Below are 13,902 nucleotides of genomic sequence, written 5' to 3'. Positions count from 1 at the left end.
ATCTGCTTTTTCTCCTCATAAACCAACCTAAACAATGTATTCTTTAATTACAAATTAATAAACAAATAGACATATTCATACAACATACAATTAACAAGGAAAAATAAATCTTAATCACTAGAGACCACTACTACCATCATCTGAAGCATGAACCATCTATATCTTCAAATGAATACCTATAGTAATACATCCTTTGTCTTACCATATCAAATCGCTTGAAAATGTCAAGGTCACAATATTAACATTTCCACAATAGAGCTGGCACTTTTATTAGTGGACACATATAAATCAATCATTTTTACGCGAAAATAGCAAATGTGAAGACATTTATGAAGGCTCGGCTAGATTTATGCGAGTGTTGCATGCAAATAGTATAAGCCGACACATATATTTGGTGCTTTCGTTCTACCATAATTAGTATGGGGAATATATTTTCTCTGAAGGAAACACTATGCTTGTTTGAAATAAAACATAATATTGTGCCTGTACGAACACCAAGAATTTATAAAAACAATCACACAGGCATAAAAACTAGCATTGATGAAAACCACTTAATAGGTCACAAACCACTGTGCATAATGAGACAGCAAAAAGTAACTGATTAGATATATTGCTAGTATGTTAGGCAATAAATAGCACGCTTACAAATATTAATACTAAAACGGCAAGTTAAACTGACATTCATAACAAATTGGAATCCATTCAAAGATGCCATGAAATAATTGAGAAATAATTACAATAATATGCATTACAATTTACAATGCAGGGTCCTTGGAAGATTTTATTAAATCTCAAGAGCGCCCACGCTAATTAAATGCAAGCACGATAGGGTTGTCAACAACGAGTTATTTTATTTTAAGTGTCGATACAAAGTACATATTTAATGAATCAATAACTAGGGCCGTTTTTCTTGGTACGTTCCGTTTATCGCATCTGTAGGTATTAAATTTACGTCTTCTTACAGTTAACTACGTTCTGTCTAAATAAATTTTTATACCAAGAGAGATTAGAGAAGTCTTAATAGTGTCAAATGAAATATCTTATGAAACTAATAACTAACTAGTGTTTATCGTTGCTTTAGTAAATATTTTCAAAGACTTCAAAATAATGATTTTTCCTGTTTTGTTTTACCTTGACCCAATTTTATATTTACGCAAAATACGTTCATCCTTTCTTAAACTGCAGTGAATCAACCATGTTTATTTATATTACGGTGATTTCTCACCACCAAATGACGTTTATTTAACGCCTAATATATGCAGGGTTGTCCAACGTAAGTTTAATAAATCACCGCACTGTTATTTATTTTCGTTCAGGGCACTCTTCTTTCTCTAAAGTTCGCTCAAATTGTCAGATTAGTGAAATTGGAACCTTTTATATTGTAATTAACTTTCTCATATCCTAATATGACGCGCTCGAGTAAAATTATTTTCATTTATCAGTTTTTCACCCTTTCTTCATAGCCACGAAATTATCCATTAATCGTCAGATTAATGTACATTTTATTTCAGTAACATCATGGAGCCTGCAAAATATAAATATCTAACGCGCTAGAGCATGGTTCTGTTTTTCTTGTTTAAATTTTAGAAAATCATAAAAAAATTCCCTAGCGCTAAAATTTGTCAACATTATAGGACCTACATTCTCGCTATCGTCTACGGTCTAATCAACCTATTATAATAGTAGTAGTAGTAGGAAGGAAAGTGGAATACCTCCATCGAAGAAGGGAGGATCCTCGACCAGTCTATTTGACTATGACCCTATGCACCTAAGCACTATAAGGCCCCTATGAATTATGTCGAGAGTTGTATATATGCTCTGTATGAAAAATATTTAGATTTCGCGATTCGTTATACACATTTAGCATCGTGGGCTCCCCTATAGTTAGGGTTGTCACAAGTGTTTTATAGCCGCGCGAGAAGTAAAAGCCGCGGTCCTTGAGCTGAATCATTGGCGCCCACGAACACCTGAATGAGTGGCCCACGCCAACGTCGCAGGAGTGCAACGGCGTAATTAAATAGGGCTAGCTAAATTGCTTCATAGATAATTAATAGATATGTCAATAGAAAGCAAAAACTCATCTGATTTCGATCTATAATAAAGCAAATGACAAAATTAATTTTATGGTTACCTGTAATCTCATTAGAAATATAACGCACATGATGAATATAGAATATTATACGATTAACGGCCCTTTTTCACTTGCGATGCAGTAATCAATCAAAGGCAAGTTACATCAAATAGCATTTCCAAGTTAGTTCAAAACCGGTTTCGGTACCATCCTTGTATGTAATTGTTCCAACTGTTATTGCTAACTGCGAACTACGAGGTTACGTATAGGATGATCGCATTACAAATAGGGTCGTCACTTAGGTACACCATAAAAAGTAAAAAAGACAATATGATAATATTAATTTCTTTTTGAATTATAAATTATATCGCATACTAAAATTTTGAAAAACTTACGGTACCTATTTGCAAGCCTTCTTATTTGAATAAAATTATGTTTTATTTTTTGTCTAATAAAATTGTTTTTTTTTTCTATGACTTATCTAGTAAAACAACACAAAGGTAACTTCAAATATACCAATAATTTTCCAAAATGCTTCAACCTATCCTCAACAAAATTACAAAAACAGTTACATTTAATTTTAACAAACGGCTAGTGGCAGCCCTAACGTGATATACTGTACTGTACTGTGACCTTGAAACACTGAGATCCGATCTGTACAACGAATTGACAAACGATCGTGCACGAAACGCTGTAATTATGGAAATAATGCATATTTGCAGAATAACGGGAAAATGAATAGACAGTAAAAACTTTGGACACATTATAATGCCCCGCGGTTTCACAAGCAGTAGAATCCACGGACAAAAGCAAGTACATATATCAATAAATTACGTATTTTTCTGGTACCTACAGTTACATCTCTGTCAAGTATTAGTAAAATCTGCTCAATGGTATTCTAATAAAACAGTCACAATCATACAAACATCCATCCTCACAAACATTCATATTTAATAATTTTTTTTAAAAGGTTTTTAAAAGTAGAATACGATTACCCCGTTGTTACACATTCAAATGCAATTCTCTTCAGGCATGCATTTTAGCGTGTCCTTTCCTTGTACCGTGACGATACATAATTATATCGTTATTTTCAGATTTGTCGTAATGCAATGCAAATTTGTTGATGACCGTGCTTGGTTAAAACTTATCCGTCCAATAAAGAATTACACGATAATATTAAAATGTCACGTAAACTGTCCAGTACGGGCAATTAGAATACGTTTTTAAAATGGTAGTTTTATACATTATTCGACGAATAAGTTTTAACCAAGGATTGAAAAATCGGCCCTGAATGTATCGCGATACGTGCAGTGGAACCCGGGTGAGAGTTATTCGAGTGAAAATGGTCGAATATGGGGTCATCTTGTTTAAATAATAACAATTGACATATTGAAATATATTCTGTTATTGGATTGAATATATAAATAAATTGGTATTTTTCCTCAAATATCATAAATACTAAATTGTTTATTAAAAATTCTTTCTTGCAGCAAGCAAAGAGAAACTAAGTGGTATTGTTCATTATAATTATTATTGTGAGGCCTTATAATTATTCCATTGTGGTTAAAATATATCGATTGAAATCATGCCTTTAATCACGTACATGTAGTGACGTTATTCATTGAACAAAATTAGAATAATGTTATGGAATAATAAAACTCAAGAGTCGTCTGATAAACGATATATTGAATGATATTTAATTTAATGATAACTTTAAGGAATATATATATCTGTATAGGAAACCGACACATTTATATGTGGATGAATTAACATTTTCAAAGGGAATTAAGCTTTATGAAAGGGTCTTTGTACATTCACTTCTTATTATCTGATGTTCAGCAAATTGGTATTTGGGTTATTTCCAAGCGTTGCAAATCGGGGCATTCATACCGGACACTTCGTCTCCGACTTTATATTTTAAGCAAATTTACTAATTACCTACCTAAAGCGCAGAGTTTAATCACATCTTTTCATATATTTATTAGGTACTAGCTGTGCTCCGCTCCTGTTGTTCTTAGCGAGATGATATATAGCCTATAACCTTCCTCGATAAATAGGCTATCTAACACCGAAAGAATTTTTCAAATCGGACCAGTAGTTCCTGAGATTAGCGCGTTCAATCAAACAAACTCTTCAGCTTTACAATAATAAGTATAGATTGTAGATTTATTTATATACAACAAAGTATATGTGACTAATTCAATTACGTACAATCGTGAAAGAAATGAGAGCGTTTTATTGCGGTCATAATATTTTATTGAGCTGAAACTGTGTCGCTCTATCACGAATAACCACAGACAGAATAAACTAAACTATCCTACTAATATTATAAATGCGAAAGTTTGTGCTGATGGATGGACGCGAAGTTAGCTGTTCTTTCACGTAAAAATTGGTATCTAGGTAGCTGAAGAAGCAGAATAAGACATAGGCTTACCGGAAATCTTTCAGGAACGGGAACTACGCGGGTTTTTCTTTGAAAACGTAGGCGAAGACGCGGGCGGAAATCTAGTGTACAATAAAGGTGTTATCTATACTAATATTATAAAGCTGAAGAGTATAAGTTTGAACGCGCTAATCTCGAGAACTACTGGTCCAATTTGAAAAATTCTTTCGGTGTTAGATAGCCCATTTATCGAGGAAGGCTATAGGCTATATATCATCACGCTAAGACCAACAGGAGCGGAGCCACGCGGGTGAAACCGCGGAGCACAGCTAGTTAAATAATATAATTTAATATCTATTCAAATAATTAACATTCACTTTCAACACGACGTAGCGGTTTCTACATAGATCCGGTATGAAACTCGTCAAGTTGAACTTTTGAAATGTCAAACTTTTGCATAGACAAGTGCAGTGTTTATAATAATCAATTGGTTGCATGAATGTATAAGTTAGTTTAAAATTAGTTGTTAATTATTGTGCTGAGAAATCTTTGTTATTTGTTTACCCGTCTATTCAAAGTAGACAATTTTATACCACAAGCGTATAATCAATCGCGGAATTTTAGAATTTTCAATAAAAACTTATAATACTTTGTAAACATGGTATTGTTTAACTAAGGTACTCTATTGTCTGTATGTCATCTGGTCCTCTTGATATTACCATAAAAGCGAGAAACACGTGTTATATTACGCTTTGTCGATTGCATTCTGAGATTATTGCATTACTAATAGGTACTGAAATACCTATATAAAAATAAATTCTTGCACATACCAATAAAATACTGTTGTCTGATAGAAATTACATATGACTACAAGGATAGGATAGCACATTTTACATCATTAAAATATTTACATTTATTCATTTTACATTGATTGTGCTGAAAATTGTAGCTTTCAAATCTTACACCTTGTTTTTATTGTAAACTAGCGGTCCGCCCCGGCTTCGCCCGTGGTACATGTTTACGTTTTCTCTACATAAAAACCATCCTCGTACTTCAAGGAATATAATAAAAAAAGAATTATCGAAATCGGTTCAGCCGTTCTCGAGTTATGCGCTTACCAACACATTTTGCGATTCATCTATACTAATATTATAAAGAGGAAAAGTTTGTATGTATGTATGTATGTATGTATGTATGGTTTTCACGCAAAAACTACTGGACCGATTTCAAAAATTCTTTCACCATTAGAAAGCTGCATCTTTACTGAGCAACATAGGCTATATTGCATTTTCAAAAAAATTAGAGATCCTTACCAAAAATGCAATAATGTAACCCAAGGTGTAAAAAAATCCTCAATAAAACTTCTGTCATCGCGTGCGCTGCGGAATCTATTGAAGATAGAACAAAAAAATGTTCTACGGTATTATAGAATGGATCAATATCTACAAGAAAGTCCGCGATACCATATGTCCATCTTCAGTAGTTATGTTACTACAACAACCTTTTTACGTTTTCAAAGTAAATAGAAGTGCCGACAGTAATCAAACCATGTTATCCATACACATATATTAATCCTTATCCCATTAAATGATGTTTTATTATAGACTGTTTCAATACCAGCAAAATACTTTTTAAATGAAAAGAATTGGATATTCCATTCAAAAGATATAACGAATTTTTAAAAGTGTCAATCTACAGAAAATAGTAGGTATACTGTTCGAGCAGGCCACAGGGGGGGTCACGGAGGAATTCTACCAATATGCGTCTTGACCACGGACATGTATCAAGATAGACTAAGCGAGTGTATGTACTTCCCGTGTCCAAACTAAGTTATTGAAACTTACTTGACGCTGGCCTACACTCAGTCCGCGCTTGCAGTTCGCCAAGGAAAGACGTGAAGCTGAATAAAGTAAAATGCCGAATTGCGCCGTTATAAACTGTAGAAACTCAACAGCTGTGAGTGGCCGAGTTAGCAGAGATGTTTCCTTCCACCGGTAAGTAATTTTCTAATCAGAATATGCACTATTTATTTTAAAATCAAATAAAGAATATCTGTGGAAAACGATCGTGACAAACACGGATACCAAATCATACGAAATGATTCGGAATACATTGCGGCTTTTACTTGGCACGGTAAAGATCGCGTCGTATGATAACAAGCAATGAATAGCGTTTTCTCATTTTTCTGTTCTCATTTTTCTGTCCAATTTTGTGGTTAGTGATGTTCATTTGATGCAACAGTTCTCGATTCTAATCGATTTTATAATCGAACAGAAAAATGATAATTTGTAGGAGCAATTTTTCAGAAAAAAAGGCATAGATTTTTTTTGTCATTTAATACGACTTGACCTAGAACTTTTAAGTATTTTAATACAAAGGTACTAAAAATAAATATTATGACATGGACGCCATTAGTTAAAGTGTCATCTTGGGAGTTTTTTAAGAAAACTCCTTATTGCTTAGACTATGTTTGTTTTTTCAGTTTTCCAAGTAACCCGAACATAAAAGGAAAATGGATCGATGCAACGGGACATAAAGATTGATTGATTGACAGTTTCATTACTTTCTTTCGATGGCCTCTCTAGTACGTAGTACATGGTAACTCAATGGGCATATGTAAGAAAAAGCTAAAACACATTAGTTTACTTGTTAGAATATTAAAAGGTTTATAACTTTATTTTATCATCCCTCTGTCTATGGTAATTATCATTTTTCTGTCTTGAATCGATTTAGTAATCGATTACGATTCATTTATTTGACTACCTCTTAGACATAGATCTAGTTTGATCTGATTTCTTTCGATTTACTTCGATGGGATAGGACGATACTAGAATCGCCGCGCGAGTGGCGGCCTAATCGATTTAGCGTAAAATGAAATTAACATCACTAAAAAGCGCTCGTGACGTCATAACGCGTCAAGGTCAGTACAAAAAATATGACACGCTTGGTTTTCATACAGATCGCGGTACTTGCGTTGTCTACTTAAATATACATGTCTGTGGTCTTGACGGAACACAGTGGGGTTTTGGTCGGTAGGAATCCGACATAACCCACGGCCCCTCCCCCGGAGGCCGTGGGTATCTATGAAAGATTTCCCCACTAAAACAAAAAAAAAAGGCCGTAGTGCGGGACGGGGTAAAGGTGATTTTCATGTGATTAAAAATTAAACCTATAGTCCGACCTATAGTAGACTTTTCACTGTAACGATATCGCTATATTTATATATTTTGTATTTATTCTATTTTTATTTCGTATTTTAATATTACTCACATATTGTTTCTCTAATCGTAACAATGTCTAGGGGCCACTGAAAACCAGCTCTGTGTATGCATAATATTGCAGCATAGATTACGCTGAGTTGGCTTCCCTTTTTCAAGGACACTGTTTTACAATTGTTTTTCTTTATTTTTAATTCTTTTACTTTTTCTCTTGTGTGTAAATTTTATGTAATTTTTTTTTGTTGTTTAGTTAAGTTTTGTTTATTTTTTTTTGTATTGTATTGATGTTCTTTATTGATGTCCTTGAAATAAATGTTTTTTCTTTCTTCTTCTTCTTCTTCTTCTATCTATGCGGGTGAAACCGCAGGGCATTGCTAGATTTTATATATAAAGACTAGCGGTCCGTCCCGGCTTCGCCAGTGGTACACAATATTTACGTTTCCTCTACATAAAAACCATCCTCGTACTTCAAGGAATATAATAAAAAAAGAATTATCGAAATCGGTTCAGCCATTCTCGAGTTATGCGCTTACCAACACATTTTGCGATTCATTTTTATATATAAGAAGATTTATTTTTCATGCATAATATCACCTCTTTAATTATTCTAAGTATCACCTATATTAAATCGAGTCTATACGTGAAAAAAATCAAAATTATTTGCAAAGCACACGCAGCGTATTTCTCTTGCATATGAAGTAGGTTTCAAAGTTCGGACATTAACTCAAAATATGCAAGCACCAAAAAGAAAACAACTTGTATATCACCTCGAAATCCGATGTCTGTGTCGCCTTCGGCTAAATGTATATTAATTATTATACGTTAATATAAGTTCCAAGATGAAATTACTAATACGAATGCATGGCGGATGCACGCATGATTAAATAAGAAATAAGAATGGACGCGCCTGCTTCGTATATAATATTATGTAGGTTGTATTGTAGATTGTTATCTCTTTATTACAAATTTCAGGGGAAAAGTAAAGTTCAGTAGTATTCGGCGAAAGAACAATTTAGGTATCTCTGGAATAATTAGACCGATTTTGACTGGACTATCATCAGTTATCACTGACAGATAGCTTATGCTGGCCATACACCATACTTTCTATCGTCCATTCGGCATGACGCTACCGATTGGATCAGTTAGAACTGACCATGTGTGGGAGTGGATTGGCATTATTTGGCATGATAGTTATACTTGACGGAACAATCGAATTTCGATTCTTTTGGCTTGATCATGGCGATTGGATCATGTCGATTGGACCGTGTATGGCGGTATGCGATCGTCACTTCAGTCTGGTCAATTTTCTGGTCATTTTTCGTCCAAGCTGAAGCATAGGCGCTTCGCTCGCTTGGTCGATAAATATGAAAGTATATGGATGTTTAGATGTCAACGGTTACGGATTTGAATAAGATTTGTTTGGGTGATAGATGAAGTACCAGATTACTTAACACATTGGGTACTTCTCATTAAATAGGTACATATATATAACAACAATCTTCCCGGCATATAATCCTTTTTTTGTTTCATTTTTACGAATAAAACGCCCAAAACGGCTACAACATCGTCGTCTGTCACCGGTGATGCCATGGCTTCAACTGAACGTTGCTGCCGATTGGACAATTCAAACGTTGTGTGTGTGGTCTCTATGGACAAACTGCAGATTGGATCAAGCTGCAGCGTCATGCCGATTGGACGATAGAAAGTATGGTGTATGGCCAGCATTAAGTAATAAGGGGTTAACTTGTGTTAGGAGTAATATTTATACATTACCATAATTACTGGAAGGAAAAACTTATTTACGGGGTTGAAACCGCCGATCGTTGCTAGTATATAATATAAATAGATAATTATATTATGCCGGTCTAAGCGGACGCTGCTAGTACATAAAAATTGAATTTCATTCACATAATTACTTGTAGCTATTTTGGTACGATCGCTTGGATATAAGACGTGATAAATATCATTTATAGCAAGAGCGTTGTTATATGCCGAGTATAATAATTATATTTTTATGCGATTAAAATCATACTAAGGTAATATATGGTTTAAAAATATTCAATTCAATTTGAGTTTCTTTCCAGTCATTTACAATTATTATAAGTGGGTACTTTTCTGATGATTTACTATGTACTTGCTTTTAATTGAAATTGTTTAGTTTAAATGCACTTACATTGTTTCCTTCCTAAGTTTACATATTTTAGCATCGCATATTGAGAGAAACATCTACTCTCATTTTAATCGTCCATAAAAAATATCAAAGTATTTAACAATTGTTGAAGTGAAACTTCTCGGGGTTGGAAAAAAAATTAGTGTAACATTTTGTCGTTACGCGTGACATTTTTCCGTTACGCGCCATCATTTTTTTATCCCTACCACGCGTGATTCGACGGATTTCTGTAGTTGCATATAGTAAATAATTTTTTGAAAAATAAGGTCATAAAGAAGTTTCACTTCTTACGTGTGTACACTAGTACACGCACACATTTTTTTATATGCCTCTAATCTAAACATTACAAAATCATTTCTATGACAAAATACCGTCTAATAAAACTATTAGGTCGTGTATGAAATCGATCCAACACGGTAATTAATTCCACCAAGCCTTGTTATACCGGTCAGACCTTCACCTTGTGAACTGGTGACAATGAATTCTTATACACACCCTGAACTACCTAAGTACTATCTATACTAATATTATAAAGCTGAAGAGTTTGTTTGTTTGTTTGAACGCGCTAATCTCGGGAACTACTGGTCCGATTTGAAAAATTATTTCGGTGTTAGATAGCTCATTTATCGAGGAAGGCTATAGGCTATATACCATCACGCTACGACCAACAGGAGAGGAGCCACGGGGGTGAAACCGCGCGGAGCGGCTAGTTATTACATATAGCTATAAGTACATAGTAGTGATCTACTGTGTTGGGGTTGGGGTACTCACTAGTTGATCTAGCACATATTTTGCCAGTTATGCTTATCATTTAGGTCTAAGGGGGTTAAAAAGAGGTTTGCAACCTATTCGCAGACCCATGGAGTAAATAGATTATTGACAAAAATCGGTCAAAAGCCAACTTAGAGGTTACAATCATTGTGTCACAACAATACCTCATACTATGAGACATGGCAAAAGTTGTTCTGCCAGGACACCATTATCACACATCATATCCGCCAATCCTACTATCCTACTAATCCTATCCTATCCTTCCTAGTAATATTATAAATGCAAAAGTTTGTGAGGATGTGTGTGTTTGTTACTCTTTCACGCAAATACTACTGAACCGATTACAATGAAATTTAGCAGACATATAGAGCTTAACTTGGATTAACACATAGGTTCCGGTTTTAACCCGGAAATCTCACGAAAACGGGAACTATGTGGGTTTTTCTTAAAAAAATATGGGCGAAGCCGCGGGCGGAAAGCTAGTAACTCTATAATACTTATTCACATGGCAAAAGTTATACTGCTAAGGCACCATCATCACATAGAGTATCCACCTATCTGTAACATCGGTGTTGAAATCTAACCTCACTCACGACTCTCACCCGCGTTCCACTGCAATGCACAGTGCACGTCGCGATGATACACACAACATACATTCGACAAATCTGCATTGTAACGCGAATACAACGATATATCTCTCATCGCGATTCGCGATACGTGAAGGGAACGCTAAATAAATGAGATGTCTCACTGTGTATTAATATATCGAATATCGATCGTTACGTGTAAGATATTAACGGATTTTCATGGACTGCTCATGTAATATTTTAAATCATATTCGTTTTTATGGTTCAGCGTCTACATATTCATATAATCATTGATTTAAAACTACAACAACTTCACTACATAGTATAAAACAAAGTCGCTTTTTCTGTCCCTATGTAGATACCTATGCTTAAATCTTTAAAACTACGCAACGGATATTGATGCGTTTTTTTTTTAATAGATAGAGTGATTCAAGAGGAAGGTTTTAGTATATACTTTATTAGGTTTTAGACAAAGCGGGCGAAGCCGCGGGCGGTAAGCTAGTTATAGGGCCCTACTTGAACCATATTTTCATTCACTCCTTCGTCCTCACAATTTTCGTAAACAAATTACAATTATACCTTGTACAAAGTTTTAGCTTCACATATAGATATAGCATTAACCTCGACAAATTTAAGAAAACCAATTAGGATTACCCACAATTACTTTTCATTAGACTCATATACAATACAAAATTAATGACCTGCCTCATTTCCTTTGGAACATACATCAGCTGGAGTCTAGACCGTTCGATCAGCGGGCATTCAAATGACAATTGCTATTCGCTGCAACACAATATCCTCAGACATTCACGGTCTGCCGACTGGTTATTATTTACTGTATAACATAACAATAATATATAGCAATAGATTACTAAATACTGTATGTAGCTAGCAGAATACCTTGGAACGTAATGCGGCATTACAATATTGCATAACTCTTGTTTGTTTCGATGGTATTTTATTTCTTCTTATGAATATGAGATGGGAAAGCTACGATTGCCTGTGGTCATATTTAAACAGTATTAACTATAGGAAAATATGAAAATTTGCAGTCGACTGCAACGACGAAACGAAACGATTTTAAACCGATGTTTTTATAGTCTGCGTGTATGTTTATTTATTTCATAACTACTAAACTATTTATCATAATTTGATACGGTAAGCAATGATTTGTTGTCCGCTAGATGTAGTTTATAAATTATAATAATAATAATGTCACAGTAAAAAAACATGGCGCCATAACGACATAATTTCATACTTTGACTAAACCTTTTGGTGTTTCATTTCACAACCAATAACCCATTGACCACCGAGCGGCCCGATCGGGCCGAGACACAATAGATTTTCTATTGTGTCTGTGATCCGAGGACTGACGGAATAAAAGTGTTTTCAAACTTTCGAAACAACAAACTTGTTAAAGAAACATTCCCCGACAACCATACAATAAAAAAATAAACTTTTCCGCCTCCGTTGGCTTTTTTATTGTGAAAATTTTAAGGAAACATTTCGAAACTGTTATTACTTTTAATTTCCTTGTGAATTATTTCGTTTTATACATGTACACAAACACACAAACATACCTAGTCACGTTTCGGCAATCGCGTATTTAAATCGATTTCGTTCAATGAACAATGCCCTGCTTTTAACAATTCTTGGAAACCATAGTAAACATGGTTGGTGTGGATGTTATGAATACACAAGCTTTGTGTTTGACGATTACTACAATATAGTAATATATGTATATAGGGTATACGTACCTAACTATTTATTCTAGATCGATAGGTACTAAAGTTTCAAATGCTATGAGTCATTTTGTAAGTCTTTTTTTTTTTTTTTTTTTTGTGTGGTGTCTCTCAATGTTAGCCAGAAGGGCTTCTACATTTTAACGCGGACGCGGGGGTGAACTGAAGGTTCACCCTGGTAGCGACATGCACAAGGGCGTCCCCCCTTGACGGGGACCACGAACCTCGGCTTGAGCTGTCGCTTGAGTGGAGGAGGCCAGAAGGGCCCTAATCGGACGGGATTTGTAAGTCTGCGGTGGGACTTTCGTTTATGAAAAAGTGATTTTTAACAAAATACTGATGGTAGGTATGTCGAACGCGGATGTTTAGATGATAGATAAAACGGTTGAACCGTATTGTATGAATCTGGGCAGTGAGAAAGCTACATTAAGACATAATCGGATCAATGATCTATTTACTGTAATAGTTTACCTGGATTAAATATAAGTTCCATAAAAAATGGCCATTTAAGAAATTCTATATTAAAAGCCTACATCAAGTTAAGGAATACCTACGAATAATGACAATACCTTAAGGCTTAAACCCATCCAATGCTCTTTAACATACATGTTAGTGAACTTAGCAGATCATTTTTAGCAGATCAAAAAAAAATGTGAGTTCTTATCGCGTGCAGTTGAGTTCTACAGTTCCTGATACTTTTTAGAAATAGTTCTGGCGTTTTTACCTTAAAAAACTAATAAAACCGGCCAAGTGCGAGTCGGGCTCGCGCACAAAGGGTTCCGTAGCAGCAAATATAATAAATTACAGTTAAATCAACCTATCTCAAAAACTATAAGAGATACTTTGATCAAACCAAAAATCGTTGAAAGAGTTAATTAGCATGCATCACCTCTATTTTTTTTAGAATTTTATACCCCGTAGTTATAAAAATAGAGGGGGGGGGACATACTTTTTACGACT

This window comes from Colias philodice, chromosome 8, assembly GCF_061535455.1.
Source record: "Colias philodice isolate Cphi_HAF_F1 chromosome 8, ilColPhil1 Martin Lab GWU primary, whole genome shotgun sequence".
NCBI classification, from domain to species: Eukaryota; Metazoa; Arthropoda; class Insecta; order Lepidoptera; family Pieridae; genus Colias; species Colias philodice.
Note: the sequence above shows the minus strand (reverse complement) of the source record.